Source organism: Panthera onca, chromosome C2, assembly GCF_046562875.1.
Source record: "Panthera onca isolate mPanOnc1 chromosome C2, mPanOnc1 haplotype 2, whole genome shotgun sequence".
Lineage (NCBI taxonomy): Eukaryota > Metazoa > Chordata > Mammalia > Carnivora > Felidae > Panthera > Panthera onca.
The window spans coordinates 153,012,957-153,028,580 of record NC_138347.1 but is presented as its reverse complement, the minus strand read 5'-3'; the positions used below and the strand labels follow the sequence as shown (position 1 = coordinate 153,028,580).

The 15,624-nt window shown below is 51.2% G+C and overlaps 1 protein-coding gene and 1 long non-coding RNA gene across 4 annotated transcripts in view; both read left to right on the top strand.

Moving 5' to 3' along the window:
* ITGA9 (integrin subunit alpha 9) overlaps positions 1 to 15,624 on the top strand; it is a 357,855-nt gene that overhangs the window by 240,950 nt on the left and 101,281 nt on the right. The window lies entirely within an intron of this gene.
* Positions 1,691 to 4,240, top strand: LOC132682895 (uncharacterized). The gene is made up of 2 exons (XR_009611932.3): positions 1,691 to 3,546; positions 3,935 to 4,240. It is a non-coding gene; the product is annotated as an uncharacterized LOC132682895 (long non-coding RNA).

Sequence of the window (15,624 nt, the reverse complement as noted above, 5' to 3'; positions counted from 1 at the left end):
TATGTTCTCCCGTGTTCCGGAGTTCACTCCTCGGTCCCCAGGGACACAAGTACAGTGGAATGCGTTGATGCCCGGGTTTCTTGTGCACGTCCCGTGTCTCCAGGGCCCCGTCTCCCTTAGCTTGAGTCAGTGGGCCCAGTGGGGACCCCACCCCTCAGAGCCACTCTGCAGTTGTGTTCTTATATTCTGTCTCTCTCCTCTTTCTCTGCTCTCCTCTGTGGACGTCCGTTCTGCCTCTCCATGGGGGCTAACCAAAGAAGAACTGACCGTAACTTCATAGCAAGAAGAGTAGGGACAGGCCAGGGCTTTCCTGGGCTGGCAGCATGGGCTTGGCGAGGCGGATGGGTGGCCAACCACGTCATCATGGCCACCCCTTCCTCAGTGCTTCCTGCTGGCCAGGTGGGACGTCAGTAACTCACAAGGGCCCTCATGTACCCTTCACAACAACTCTGTACCCATCGCTGGCACAGACCACCCCCAGCTGTAGTGGCCCAATACAATAACAGTCATCTTACGTTGCTCATGACCCTGGCGGTGGTCCCGCAACACCAGGCCCAGCTTCTGACTTTGCGGGGGCATCTGTGGGGAGCCGGCAGGCCCGCGGGCAGTTGTCTGGGGCCATGGGAGCGACAGCTCTGTGGTCTCGTCCTCCAGCAGGCCAGCCCAGGCTCACGTGGGCTTCCCGAGAGCCAGCGGAAGTTCCAAGCGCTCCGGAGATGAAGCCTGCCACAGGCAGAGCATCGCTTCTGCTGCGTTCTGTTGGTCAGACTAAGTCACGGGTTCCACCCGGACCCGAGGTGGAAAAATGAAGTCTACTTCCTGCTGGGGGCAGCTGCCAGGAGGCGCGGACTTGGGGAGGGATGGAGGGGGGTGTCATTGTCTTTACTTCTCAACCTTACCTCAAGGATCCTACAGGGAGGAAGTAGAGCACAGCTCTGGGAGGTTTTGGAAAGTCGGGAGCAGAGCTCGAGAATCCGGTGTTTCTAAAGAATGCTCCCTGGGTGCCCCTGGGGGGCTCCGTCAGCTGTGAACAGGTCACGATCTCACAGTTTCGTGAATTCGAGCCCCGAGTCGGGCTGTGCGCTGAGAGTGCAGAGCCTGCTTGGGATTCTCTCTCCCTCCCTCCCTCTTTCTGTCCCTCCCCTGCTTGTGCCCTCTCTGTCTCTCTGTCTGGGTGAAAATGACACCGGGAGGAGGAAAGGACCCCATCCAACTCTTTCTTGTGATAGAGAAAACCGAGTACGGGTTGGCTTCCGGCTCTGGCTTGATTTTCACAAAGACTCAGCAGAGCCGTGCTAGGGAGAGGAGCACACCCAGGGTGTGACAGGGACTCTGTTGGGCACAGTCACAGACATTGTGTCAGGAAGCACCCCTGCTGATCCTCAGGAGATGGAATGATCATCTCTGTTTCGCAGAGGGGAAGACTCAGCTCAGGACGATGGTGGTTTTCTCCAAGTCACCAAGCTACCAAGTGGCAGCGTGGGACTACACCCCCCATCTGTCTGATGACAAAGCTTTTCTGTTGCCATCCTGCCTCACAGTTAAGGACAGGGCCTAATCCTTGACATCAGGAAACTGCCAGGAAGTAAATATTGTTGTCCTACCTGCTGCCGTCCCCTGCCCAAAATAGAGAATGAGATAAGATAGGGTTTGAGGATGAGCTCACAGGCGTGGGTCAGGTGGGAGGAAAGTGAGCAGGACTGTCACTTGAACACTGAACAGAGTCATTCTGGCTTCAGAGTGTCCTCCAAGAGGGTTCCTTATTTCTGGGGTGACCGTAGAGTCTATCAAACTGGGACACTTCAGGGACTTACTGGGAGCATCATTAATAATTAGCCCCAGGAAAACAGGCATAACTTGGGACTGTCCCAGGCAACTGGGATCCACGGTCACCCTACCTATGACCAAAATACAAGGAAGGCTTGGTGACTCAGCACCCTCCCTGGAGTGGGCACGAGGAGAAGACTCTGGCCTTGGAGCCAGATAAGGTGGGCCTTAGTCTACCCCCTTCCCCAACTGTCTGAGTCTGGGTCTCTGTACCGCAGCCCTAACGATGCCTACGCATCTATTGCTGTGCAGCAAATCACTTCAAAACCTAGTCGCTGCAAACAACGGTCGTTATCGTTCACGGAGGGTCAGCAGTTTGGGATGCTTCTAGCTCAGGGTCTCTCACGAGAGCTCCATCAGGATCTGATTAGGGCTACAGCTGTCTAAGCCTTGGCTGGGCTGTGGGGCTGGAGGATTTGCTTCTGAGGTAGCTCCCCGCGTGGCTGGCAGGTTGGTGGTGGCGGTCGGCGGGAGGCCTCACATTTTCCGCACCAGGGCGCCTGCAGCAGGTGGTCTGAGCGTCCTTACAACATGGTGGCTGACTTTCCCCAGAGCGAACCAGGCAGCTCACCTGCTCACGACCTTCTCTCAGAAGGTCACACAGAATCCGTCACTTGTGCCACATGATGTTATTTGGACGTGAGTCAGTAAGTCTGGCCCACGTTCAGAGGCTGGGGACTGAGACTCCACGGTTTGAGGGGAGGAGGAGCAAATAATTTACAGACACACTTGGAGATCACTGTCCCTATTCAGGATGGATGTTCCGGACTTATAAGCTAGTGCTGTCTGTAGACTGCCAGCAACAGTTCCTGGCACTCGTTAAAAACAAAGATTCTCTTGGCCCTCCAAGGTCCAGAAGCAGCATTCCCAAATGACGGTGGACAAGGACGGGGTTCAAGGTCCCGCAAGCCTAGGCGTGCCTACCAGACACGAATGAACCTGAGTCATCTTTACAACTAAAGGGCTGATGGTATTAGGTCAGCTCTGAGGCCGCTTCAGATATAGGCCATTCCTCTGTGGGATCCAGATAGAAGACTCCATCTCAGTGTGGAATCTAACACATGTCCCCCTAAAACCCTCTGATGAGAACCCCCCCGGCCCCCCTCTGGTGCCTGGAGCCATCATGGCTGAGTCTCCCCGCCCTCTCCAGGGAGCTGGGCCCCAGAGCTGTAGCCCATGGCCCTACTTTGGGGACCCCTCTCCACACCACCCTCTGCTAGGCCCTTTCAAGGGCTTTTACTCAATTTGCTTCCCAGAACACTGAGATAGGTACTTATACGTGTTTTAAAGCTTTTTGTGGCAAGTGATGAAAACTGGCTTGGGTGAAAAAGCAATTTATTATTTTGCAAACTGGAAAAAAACAAAAAACAAAAAAACTTAGGGTTGGCGTGAGCCACAGTCTGTTGTTTGGGCCTCAGAAAGTTGTTACAGTGTCTCTCCATCTGTCAGCTTCTCTTTCTCATTTTGGTCCATTGCTCAGACAGGCTGTCCCCTCAGGGTGGCAAAATGGCTGCCAAGCTGCAGTGAATGAGCAATCTCATGTCATAAAAGTCCTAGCCTAGGTCACATGCCCCACCCCTCGGGGGGTGGCAGTTGGGGGGGGGAGTGCCACCCACATTTCCTGGCTCCCCAGAGGGGATTTGTGGTAGGTTCTCACAAAGCTGGATGACAAGCATTGTTATCCTCATGTGCCAGGGCAAGAAACCGGGCTCAGCCCAGGTGAGTAACTTAGCCATAGACACAGTAGTTGAGGGTTCCTACTTCCCCTGCTCATGTTGATGAAGGAAGAGGTTCTCCCTACCCCAGCCTTGACTCCTAAGTGCTCTGTGGCCATCTTAAGTCCACTTGTAACTCTAGGACACGACCAATGGCTCTAGAAATGAGTGGGTTAAAATGCCAATGGTGGGATCGTGACATTGGATGGTATCCACCCAGGGGAGGAGCCAGAATTTCCGGTTCTTCTCTGAAACCCTTGAAACAACTCGGGCCTGGACAACCCAAGTGCGAGCTTTTGTTGTCTCAAGGTTCGTGTGACTTTTCCTGTCGCTTTTTAGTGCCAGCTGTAAGATTCAAACACAGAATTCTTCCCCCGCGTGTCGTTTCTCAGGAGGGCTCTGAGGAGGTGCAGAGTTGGTGCTCGCAACAGAGGGGCCTCCCTCCTCTGTATCCCTTCATCCGGAAGGTTCCAGCTGAAAGGACAGCCTGTCGTCTCCAAGCACAGAGGAGGGCAGGACTGAGCCACGGATGGAGGGAGGAGGGCCTGGAGAAGACAAGAAACAAGCTCTCTCCCCAAATAAGCAGAAAGCCTGAGCTGTGAAACCGAGATTGTTGGCACTGGGGAGGGGTCCGAGGGCGCTTCCCTCGTGAGGTCATTGGAACAGGGCAGGAAATCTGAATCTTGTGCCAAAGAAAACTCTCTGTGCTCTTTGTAAAAAGCCTGCTGTGCTCTCTTCGCGAGGGGGCTGCTGGTTGAGGCTCACGGATGGGCACGTTGCCTGCCACCATAGGCATCTGCTGGTCATTTCTGAAGGCCTGGGGCCACCCTCCTTGCAGTCACACTGCTGTTTCTATTTGGGCTGAGGATAAGCCGTGGATCCCCCAGGCAGGTGAGACACCATCTGGCCCTTTTATTTCTGGCCGGGAAACCCTGCATAGACCAGAGTCCGTTTCATGGCTTGAGACGCTGTGTGTGAAATGTTTCCTTCTCCAGCAGAAATACCACACGGGGCCCCAGGCCTCTCTCTCTGCCGCCTGCTCGGGTCCGGTTATGTCTGAGACAGGATGCCTACCATCCAGACGGTCACAGGGGCGCAACCCGGGGTAGAGGAAGCTTAGGTGCCGAGCGGCCAAACTGACCAGGGTTGGAATCGCGATGTAGCTGCCCACATTATGGCAAGTTGTCCAACTTCCTGGGGCCTCATGTTCCTCATCTGTAAAGTGGGGGTTATGAGCCCTACCTCACAGTGGCAGGCTCAGATAACATGGCACTTCAAGGTCCAACATGAGAAGACATTCGGTAAATGTTTATTCCCTCCTGCCCTTCTGTTCTCTTCAGCATTTCTTCACCACGGTACCGTCATGTTAATCTTCTGGCTGCATTTTGGGGCTTGAGGGGGGTGAGGGGCAGTGTAGAGAAAGGTGATGTGGGGGTATCCCGGTGACAGCGGTTGGCCCGTGCAGGGCTCCCATACGCCAGCAGCAGGGGCCCCACAGACTTCCTAGCCTCCCTGGAAGGGGCCGTGTCCCGTGTTCACTGGCTGAGCAGACTGAGTCCTACTCCCTCTTTTTTTTTTTTTTTTTTTTGTTTTAAGTTTATTTATTTTGAGAGAGAGAGAAAGAACACGAACAAGTGGGGGAAGAGGCAGAGAGCAAGGGAGACCGAATCCAAAGCGGGCTCCATGCTGTCAGCCCACAGCCCACACGCAGGGCTCAAATCCTGCAGGACCATGACTTGAGCCGAAATCCAGAGTCCGATGCTTAACCGACTGAGCCACCCACTCGCCCCAAGTCCTACTCCTTCTCAGGAGGCCGTCCTCCACTGTGGGCCGTGCCCAGGGCCAGTGGCTCTGAGAATGCAGCTTGGCGCTACTCCGAGCATGGCCTCCTGACACCAGCGGGACACCAGCGTCCGCATCACCTGGGACCCGATGAGGAAAGTGCATTCATGGACCGTTCCCCAGACCTGCTGAATCAGAAGTCCTGCGGGCGAGTCCCAGCAGGGTCCGTCCGATGCACAAGAGACTTGAAGAACCTCTGCGCTGTAGGCGCGTGATTGCACAGCAGAGGAAGGAAAACCTGCGCACCCCGTGCCCTGAAGGCCCCCTTGCAGACTGGTCCCGGTGAGGAGCTATCCGCTCTGGGGTCGGTCGGCCCCAGTCGAGTTCTGGTGCTACCACGCAGCTGCCGGGGGGGCCTCGGACCAGTTCCTTCACCCTCCCTGGGCCTCTGGATGCTCCTCTGCAAAATGGATGATCTAATACTTACCTCGCAGGGTTGTTGAGAAGCATAAACCTGTCCGTCCTGACAAAGCGCCTAGGGCGGAGCCTGCCACGTGGTCAGAGTTCAGTGCACGTTGATTCTGTCACTTAGTTTTCAGGCAGCCCAGCCAGGTTGAGGGTCGAGCTCTGGGAGAGGCTTTAAACAGGCCTAAGGATTTGCCCCCAAATGTAGCGGCTCAGAGCGAAGGAAGCACTTGAAAAGTCCCCCCCGGTGGAGCTGAGTAGCAACCACCTGCACCTCGGTGGCAGCACCAAAGTGATTGGCTAAGTCCTTACAGCAAGCTGGTGGGGTAGGAATTCCTCTCTGTGTTTTTACAGGGACGTTCTTAAGGCACCACTGGACAAGTGGTAGAACCACGACCTGAACCCAAGGCAGTGTGAAAAAACTCATTGTGCGATCACAGGTCGAGAAGCTCACGGGGCCCCGGGGCCCTCCCCCTGGAAAGCTCTGTAAAGAGGAGAGTGGCTTTAACCCGCCCGCCGCCCGCCGTTCAGGGCCCCTTCCCGGAGCCTGGTGCAGGCAGCGTGGGAGGCCTCCTTCCCAAAGTGGACAAAGAGAAAATGCTTAGGAACGTTAATTAAATGAGTCTATGTTTAAGAGGCACTTAAGTGGATTGAAATCAATATATGAGTCACAGAAGTCTGCACGGCCGTCTTAGCTTGCACCCTTAACGCTGGGCGGGTGGAATTCTTTGTTTTAAAAGATCCCGGTTTGCTCGGTTGGAACGGACATTCCCAGTAAAGCAGCTCAGCGCTGCATCGTGCGTTAGAGAGAATGAGAGCTTTTCTAAGGCCCGGGAGGCCATGTGCTCACATCCTGAAGTGTTCCCACTGGCGCCTTCCCCCTACCTGGAGTACAGACAGAGGGAGGGAACCTGGGTGTTTCTCTGATGGTCTCTGAGTTCCCTGGATTGAAATCCTGAGATAAGGCATCCTGCAAAAGTAACATACTAGGAAGTGTTCCCAGGAGAAACCAGTAGGGAAGTGGAGAAGGAGGCCAAGCAAGGTATATTGAAGTTCTCGGGGCAGTGGGGGGGGGGGAAAGAAGGTGGGTAACTTCGGCCCAGAGTTACAAGTCACATCTCAGCGCATCCCCATCAGGGTAAGAGTTCCCCCGAGGGGATGGGAATTCCCAAGCACGGCCATCTCTCTCTCCCCTTTCACAAAGAGTTGCTGTGTGTGCACGGCCGTGTGTGTGTGTGTGTGTGTGTGTGTGTGTGTGGAGAGGTGCGTGGGGAGGGGGAGGGGGCCCTTCCAGCGCTGTGGACCCTTCCTCTGCTCTGCTGTGAGCAGGGCGCTGTGTGGTCAGTCTAGCCCGCTGAAGTGGAACTAAAACCCAGTGTGGAAAGCAAGACAAATGAAAACGTTGTCCAAGGGAGAATAAAGAACGAGCAAAAACTGTCTGTGGGGGAGACACCCAGGAGATGACAGACAGACGCACAGAAAGTGCGGATCAGCCGATTGCTTTTGCAGCGTCAGGGCTTGGGAGGTAATAAAGAAGGCAGTCCATGCGTTGGTCCCCTGCCACCAAAGCCAGCTTCTGACATCATGAGTGTCACAACAACAAGTTCAAAATAGACGGGCCCCGAGAAAGGTTATGAACCTGCGGCTCACCTTTTTTTTTTAAGAGAACCAGGAAAATTCAGATCTTTTACAAACAACTCCAGCAAGATTAAACTTAAAACCTAGTCATTAAAACAACCAAAAGCAACCCTTACTCTTTGTGTGTGTGAGTCATTTTAAATAATTGGCCAATTAACTGAAAATGTTGAAACCAAATATAGAGAAAGCCAACCATAATCCTAGAAAACCAGGACACTCCCCATAGCGTTCTTGAAAATACAAAAAAGGACACATGACATTAGCATTTAGTTACAGTAGAGGGCCCTTCTCAGTTCAGTGCTGTAAAACGGGCTTCTTCTTGTTCTTTTTTTTATTTTTTTATTTTTTTTAACTTGAGTTTATTTATTTATTGAGAAAGAGAGAGAGAGCGAGCGAGCAGGGGACAGGCAGGGAGAGAGGGAGAGAGACAATCCCAAGCAGGCTCTGCGCTGTCAGCATGGAGCCCAATGCAGGGCTCGAACCCACGAACCGTGAGGTCATGACCTGAGCCGAAACCAAGAGTCGCGGGCGCTTAACCGACCGAGCCACCCGGGTGTCCCAACTTGCTTTTGTCCTAATCTTGGTATTGATACTCAAGGTTCTTGGTACCAGGCTTTTTCCTTGGCCTGTGAGCAATCGGAACATCCTGAGATACAGCCTGTGCTCTCCTCTCTGACCTTCCCGTGGGCATTCCCTACACCTCGAGTCCTCAACCGGTGTATGTTGCTCTGTTAGATCAGCCACCAAGGCAGTCGCTCTACGTCTGGTGTTTAACAGGAAGGCTTGCTTAGTACCTCCATGCTTGGCACCCGACATCAGTCCACTAATGCCTGTTGAGTAAATTAATAATGGAGCGTAAGTCCCACAGGGACCTGTTTGCCTTATTTAGTCTGCTAGATACAGTTCTGAATAAGAGGGCCCTCAGCGAGATCTTGCCATTTTAGGAAGAGTAGTTTTTGAAAATTTTTTTAATGTTTATTTATTTATTTTTTTTACATTTTTTTTTAACGTTTATTTATTTTTGAGACAGAGAGAGACAGAGCATGAATGGGGGAGGGTCACAGAGAGAGGGAGACACAGAATCTGAAACAGGCTCCAGGCTCCGAGCTGTCAGCACAGGGCCCGACGTGGGGCTTGAACCCACGGACCGTGAGATCATGACCTGAGCCGAAGTCGGACGCTTAACCGACCAAGCCACCCAGGCGCCCCAATGTTTATTTATTTTTGAAAGAGACAGAGACAGAATGCGAGTGGGTTAGGGGCAGAGAGGGAGACACGGAATCCGAAGCAGACTCCAGGCTCTGAGCTGTCAGCACAGAGCCCGACACGGGGCTCGAACTCACCAGCTGTGAGATCATGACCTGAGCCGAAGTCGGACGCTCAACCGACTGAGCCACCCAGGCGCCCCTATGAAGAGTATTTTTTAATTTGAGTTGCTCGTCATTTGTAATAGTTTTTGACCTCCGTGTTCTGGATTTGTACAGGGAGCTCAATTTCTGCCCATCGAGTGCACCACTCCCGGGCAGCCATCATACAGGAGTGAGTATACAGGGGTCTTTCCTCCAGCAGCTGGGTCCTTCTCCCTCCCCGCAGGCTGGGAGCACCTCCTGGGAGGCAACAGGGGCCTGCTTATAAGAGCAGCGAAGGACAGCAGGGCTGCTCAGCAGACAATTATTAAATGAGAGGACGAACAAAAGAATGTGAGACGTGACAGAAAACACGCGTCTCTCGTACATAAGAATTATTCTGCAGGAGCTGTTTCCCATTTGAGACAAAATAAGAAACGCTTGTTGAATGAATGGATGGGCTTCCTCGGGGGCAGCAGAAGGCGGGCACCCATGTTGGCGCTGGCCTTGGTCTCTGGAGTTCGCCTCTCTTTGCCACTCCCTGGAGGGCATGGGGGTCCAGTGTGTGAGGCTCCCGTTTGAGGCAGCGTGGGACCTTTTGACAGGTGTTCTGTCCTCACGAGTTGGAACCCAGGGAAAGCACTTTTCCCCACCCCCCCCCTCCTTCAGTCTGGGTCTCAATCTCTTAACCTCCAAAAAGGCGGTGGCTATCCTAGCCCTTGGGGTCTGTTTCAAAAGCTGGCATAGTACATGTGCTTCAGATGATTCCAAATCCACGTGTTCTGACCCTGCTTCTGCTCTAAGGAACCCCACTCTGGAGGGTGGGGCCTGCCATCTGCATCTTGAACAGTGGTTATAATGTAACCTAACCTCTGAGGGTGTTTAACTCGAGTGCACGTTGGAACCCCCGGGGAGCTTGTTCAGCAAATGCTTGCCTGTGCTGTGTGCCGTGATTCAGTAGGTCTGCGTCAGGGCTCCACCTGAGTCCTTTTTAGAAAGCTTTCCACGTTAGACATGGTCTTTCTAGCACTTGTCATGCAAATTGGAGAGAAGTGCCCCCTCTGGTGGTCCACGGCCTCTTGGCCAGGAGCAGGATTGGAGAGCAGCCGTGAGCTGCTTTTCAGCCCTTCTCCCCCTCAGCTAGGTCTCTTGTGCAGTAAACAGCCTACACAACTGCGCATGATATCCCTGGCTCCAGCCGGTTCCAGTCGGCGTGTGCTATGCTCAAGCACCGAGGGGCTGGGAGTGCAGGACGGTCAGCGTTCCTGGGACAACTCAGACAAGGAGAGTTGGATGTTGAAGGGTAGACGCCCCAGATTTCTCACCCGTCCGTGGCATTCCTGCCCTGGGGTTGCCTCCCAAATAGAGGACTTGCAGCCCAGTCCTTGTCCCGGCGTCTGCTGTGGGGGGGACCTAGATAAGGGACATGGGAATGGGCAGATCTCCAGCTCCAGAAGAGTGTGTCCGCACACACGCAGTAGCCCTCAAAGAACATCAGCCGTGTGCATATTTTTCTGGAGGGCGGGGAGCATGAGGAAGGTGGTCTCCACTCTTGTTTCCCGAGCGGGTGGGTTCAGTGATGTAGAGCAGTGCTTCTCACATGGTCACGATCACAGAGGCTACCTGGAGATCGTGTTAACATACAGACTCTAATTCAGCAGGTCTGGGGTCCGACCTGAGAATCTGCATTTCTAACACGTTTCCCAAGTGTCGGTGATGCTGCAGGTGCAAGGACCACACCTTGAGTAGCAAGGCCCTTCCTGGCACAGTCCTTTGAAAATGGGTTTCGAGGGGCGCCTGGGTGGCTCAGTCGGTTGGGCGTCCGACTTCAGCTCAGGTGGTCATGATCTCGCGGTCCGTGAGTTCGAGCCCCGCGTCTGGCTCTGGGCTGATGGCTCAGAGCCTGGAGCCTGTTTCCGATTCTGTGTCTCCCTCTCTCTCTGCCCCTCCCCCGTTCATGCTCTGTCTCTCTCCCAAAAATAAATGAAAACGTTAAAAAAAAAAAAGAAAAGAAAAGAAAAAAAAGAAAATGGGTTTCGAGTGGACAAGAGTGTAAGCGGGTTTGTAGGTGGGGTAAAACTCTTCACTGTTAGTACATCTCTAACACCAAGATTCCTGGCCAGGATTTTAATAAGTACCCCTCAAACCCTGAATTCCTACAAACACTTAATTCCTTTCTCGTGCAAACACCACTCATACATTGTTTTTATGCCCCGATGTTAAATTCTTTCCTGCAGGTTCCGAGAGGCCCTCACCTTATTGATTTTCCAGCCAACCTGTAGGGAAGAGGAAAAAAGAGTGAAAGAAAATCGAAATAATTTGATTTGTGAGATAGAATTCAACTCTGAATTCTTAGTTGGTTGATGAAGAATTTGCAAAATCTGGGAACTATTTTTTTTTAATCTAAGAATAGAAAGCGTGTTTTTAAAAATCTAAGAAAGGACGTTGCTTCTGTTTAACAGGAGGGCAAAGTTCCTAGATGAAAGTCAAATCATTATGTCTTAAGGCTTAAAAGGCATGGCTTACTGATCTTTCTTCGAGGGCGTCTGGGTGGCTTAGTCAGTTGAGCGTGTGGCTTCAGCGCAGGTCATGATCTCACGGGTCCTGGGTTGGGGCCCCGCGTCGGGCTCTGTGCTGATGGCTCAGAGCCTGGAACCTGCTTCAGATTCTGTGTCTCCCCCTCTCTCTGCCCTTCCCCTCCTCATGCTCTGTCTCTCTCTGTCTCTCAAAAATGAATAAACATAAAAAAAAATTTTTTTAAATCTAAGACAAGACATTGCCTCTGTTTAACAGAAGGACCAAGTTCCTAGATGAAAATCAAATCATGATGTCTTAAGCCTTAAAAAGCATGGCTTACTCACCTTTTTTGCACTTTGGGCTTTTCAGTTAGAGCTGGCTGATTTCTTTTTATTTGTTTGTATTCTCAAGTTCATATCCCTGTGGTTCCAAAGGGAGCAACCCCCAACACGGAGGGAGGTGTTTTTATTTGTGTGCACTTTGTGAAAATATAACGATTCGCTCTATATGGGGTTGATATAATGCACCAAAGGGGGACATGTTACAGGAATAAGCTTATTCAACTCATTTCTAATTCATATTGGCTTTTAAAATGTAATATTTTTACTCATTTTAAAGCTTTCAAAGCACTGTTTTCTAAGGGCCAAGGGAAGAAGACGCCTGGCTCCACTTGGATCAGATAATTGCTCCTCCCTCCCGTGACCATCCGACCTACCTACCGCTGACATCCCCCTGCCTGTGACTGGCTCAGAGTTGCTTAAAGTGCACTCACCAAATTCCTCACCAGATTCTAGGACTTCACGTCAGAGGGGAATTTTGCATTAACAGTTACACGGTTCATCCGCCTCACACATTTGTCCCGACAGTAGTTCCTGCTTGCTTCACTTTTTTAAGCGTGAAAAGACCAAACCCAGCATGGTCTGCGCCCTGGCTGCCCAACGGGGTTTTGACAAAATTTGAGAAAGGCACTTGTTTTGTAGCGCTCTCTTTACCCCGTTCCTCCAAACGCCCCGTGTGTGTGGGTGATGATCCCTGGTGCCTGGGCTGCTCAGCTGCCGGCTCCCGCCTGGCAGGAAGTCTGTCACCACGGACCCGGCCTTGCCAGGCCGTCAGCCATATCGGGCATCTGTAACGTATGTGCCAGGTTCGCCGGGTTGTGCTCCCCGCCTTTAGGCTTGGTTTCCATGGATTCTTTGGGGGAGGGGGAAAGGGGGGCCTTGTCCATTCCTTGTTAGGTATTCCCCACCCAGGCCCCTTCTGATCCATTCTTTCGGTGCCAGCTAGGAACGCCTGGGCAAGCGATGTCCCTACTTGGCATTCCAGTTTCCTCCTTGTAAAATGGCATCAGAGGGGAAGCTACCACACAGAGGAGCCACTTGGCACGTAGTAAGCCATTACTGAGTAGGGGCCATCTGTGGATTCCATGCTTATGGCCATCGGCACCAGCAGAGTCCTATAAGGCAGGTGTTTTGCCTTCCTTTGACAGGTGAGGAAACAGAAGCTTAAGGAAAGGATGGTTAATTTCCCTGAGGACACATAGCTGTCGCAGACCTGAGCCAGCAATTAAAGTTGGGATGCTAACTTGTGCACTTTCTATGCTGTAAGCCCATGTGGTTTTCTTCTTGGGTAGGAATTTCATGGGCCCCGTCCCAAAGGATTCCCTTCTGGGAATAGGACTGTTTTTTCCGGTGAGGCTCAGGCTGACTCACGGTCAAATGGGGCCAATAAAGTATTTCCTGGGAATAAACTCTCTTTATGTTAACGCAGTTGGCCAACTTATTGGGAACCCCCGCTCACCTCTGAGCCCTCGGTTGATTAGGGAATTGGGGATAAAGTGCTTCTGAAATTTACCCGAATTCTGTATTAGCTGAGTTAACATGGAGGTCTCTCTCACCAGCTCACAAGGATCACACCTCAAGTGCCTAGAAGGAATGGGGAGGGGGTGCCTGGGTAGCTCAGTCGGTTCAGCGTCTGACTCCATCTCATGTCTTGATCTCAGGGTTGTCTGTTCAAGCCCTGCGTTGGAGTCCCCACTGGGCATGAAGCCTACTTAAAAAAAAAAAAAAAATGGTGGGAGGAGGGGATCTTAGATGAACACTAAATTGCTAGACTGGCAGCCAGACATGGGGACATGAGTGTCACCTTCAGTTTGACAGACACATGAGGAAGCTGGAAAACGAGAAGTCAAATTTCAAACTTTTGCGGGTGCCTAGCCCTTGCCGGGACCTTGCAGATACGCTGCTCGCAAAGAGCACTGTGTTGGTAGTCAAATAAAGCACACTCCAGAGTGAAATGAGATGGCGTGTGATCGGGAGGAAGGAGTCCAAGGAGGCTCCCTAACCTCATTATCTGATTCTTCTTGCCAACCACTGCACGTTACAAACAGGACTGGGGCTTGACTCTACCGGCCAAGCTCCCAGGCCTGGGACAGCTGAGGTATGTCTGGAAGAAAGCGGGACTTTGCCAAGGCAAGCATCGCCCCTGCCAGGCAGACCAGCAAATGAACTTCTTCTTGCAGTCCCTCCATCCGAATCCTCGACCATCCAAGGCCCATTCATTTAATAAATGCAAACTCAGGAGCCTCTAAGTGCCAGGCACGGTGCCAGGCATCGAGGATACAGAGGCAAATATGCATAAACCAAGTATGCTTTTCATCACGTGTTCTAGAAAATGTTCATTGATGTTTTCCTGATCCTGAGAGTAATGCGTGTCGGTTACAAAAAAAAAAATTAATTTAAATTGAATCACTTAATCTCCAGGGAGAAGCCCCGATAGCATTTTATGGTATTGGATATCCTTGTTAGCCAAGGAAAAGTGGGACTGGGAAAAAGGCCAGTTATGTGAATCTTCTTAGAATAAGATCCAAAATTTCAGAGTAAAAAACTTTTTTTAGATTTGATTGGGTGTTTACTTGAAAAGTAAAACTAGGGGTGCCTGGGTGGCTCAGTTGGTTAAGCGTCTGACTTCTACTCAGGTCATGATCTCATGGTTTGTGAGTTCAAGACCCATGTGGGGCTCTGTGCTGACAGCTTGGAGCCTGGAGCCTACTTTGGATTCTGTCTGTCTGTCTGTCTGTCTCTCTCTCTCTCTCTCTGCCTTCCCCCACTGGTGCTCTCTCTCTCTCTCAAAAATAAATAAAACATTTTAAAATATTTTGTTAAAAGAAGAAGAAAACTAAAAATTGTGGAAATAAGTTTATATCATCCTACATTTAACAGCCCTTGTTGCACTGGAATTATGTCAAGGATATCTTAGACCCAGGGCAAAAGCTTATTTGCTTTATTAGCATCTTTAAAATAACATGTTAATTTTGGAGATGAAGAAATTGAGTGCTAGATAGGCAGGTTTTGGGTGTGAATATTCCTATTATATCATAAGGTAATATTCTTTGTTTCAGATTTTGCCTTTTTTTTTTTTTAGGACAATCACAAAAGGGTCATTTTACAAGGGTGTATTTTTTCCAAGCACTTCTCTTGATCTTTTTTATTTAAATCCATATCTTTGGAAGCATCTTAAAGTGTTGTCATCCAGGGATAATTATCAGTTAACCAACCTAAACTCAGCCAGATCGAGATTTATCAGTGGCTTTCGGTGGTTTCAGCAGTTTTCCAACATCACTTTCACTGATTTCATGAAAGCCTGCTTTTTTTTGCAGCAAGGGCTTTGTTTCCCTCCGCAGTAAATTTGTACCGTATTTGAATTGGGTCATCAGATGTCTACACTGTCTGGCAATCAGGGACAAAGGGAGACAGTTTGTTCACTGGTCCGTGTTCCCAGTCAGCTGAGAGCCGGTCATCATAAGTCTTGCGACAGTGACAAAGTTGTGTTTTCTAACCCAAAGTCAGGGTAAGCAACGACTGGGACATGGGGAAAAGCGGAGCTAAGGAGACACCTGGGGTCTGGAACCTCGCCCACCTACCTCCTGGCGGTACGGTACCAAGAGCCGGGCAGAAGTGATGAGCAACCCCCAGTAGATGACTATTTTGAAACTTCACTGGGTCTCTCTGTGTCTACAAGGTGCCTGCCCCTGCCAAGGGGGCGAACGGCTCCATAATAAGCCTGTTTTTCAGTTCTGCGCTGGGCATAACGTGAAGCCAGAACAAAGAGGACGCGATGCTGCTTTGGGGTAAATTGTTCCCCTGGCTGGGCGGGGCTGTACAGATTTTATTCACTGCAGATAAGAAAGCTTTCTCTTGGTGAGTGTGGATTTAAACGTGATCAAGTAGCATTGTAGGTTCCCCTTGCATTCCCTTTCCTCACCTGAGACCAAATGCCCCGTACTTTCCAGTGACTCCCAGTGCCGGGAGCCTCAGCTCTACAGAGTATTGTGTGAG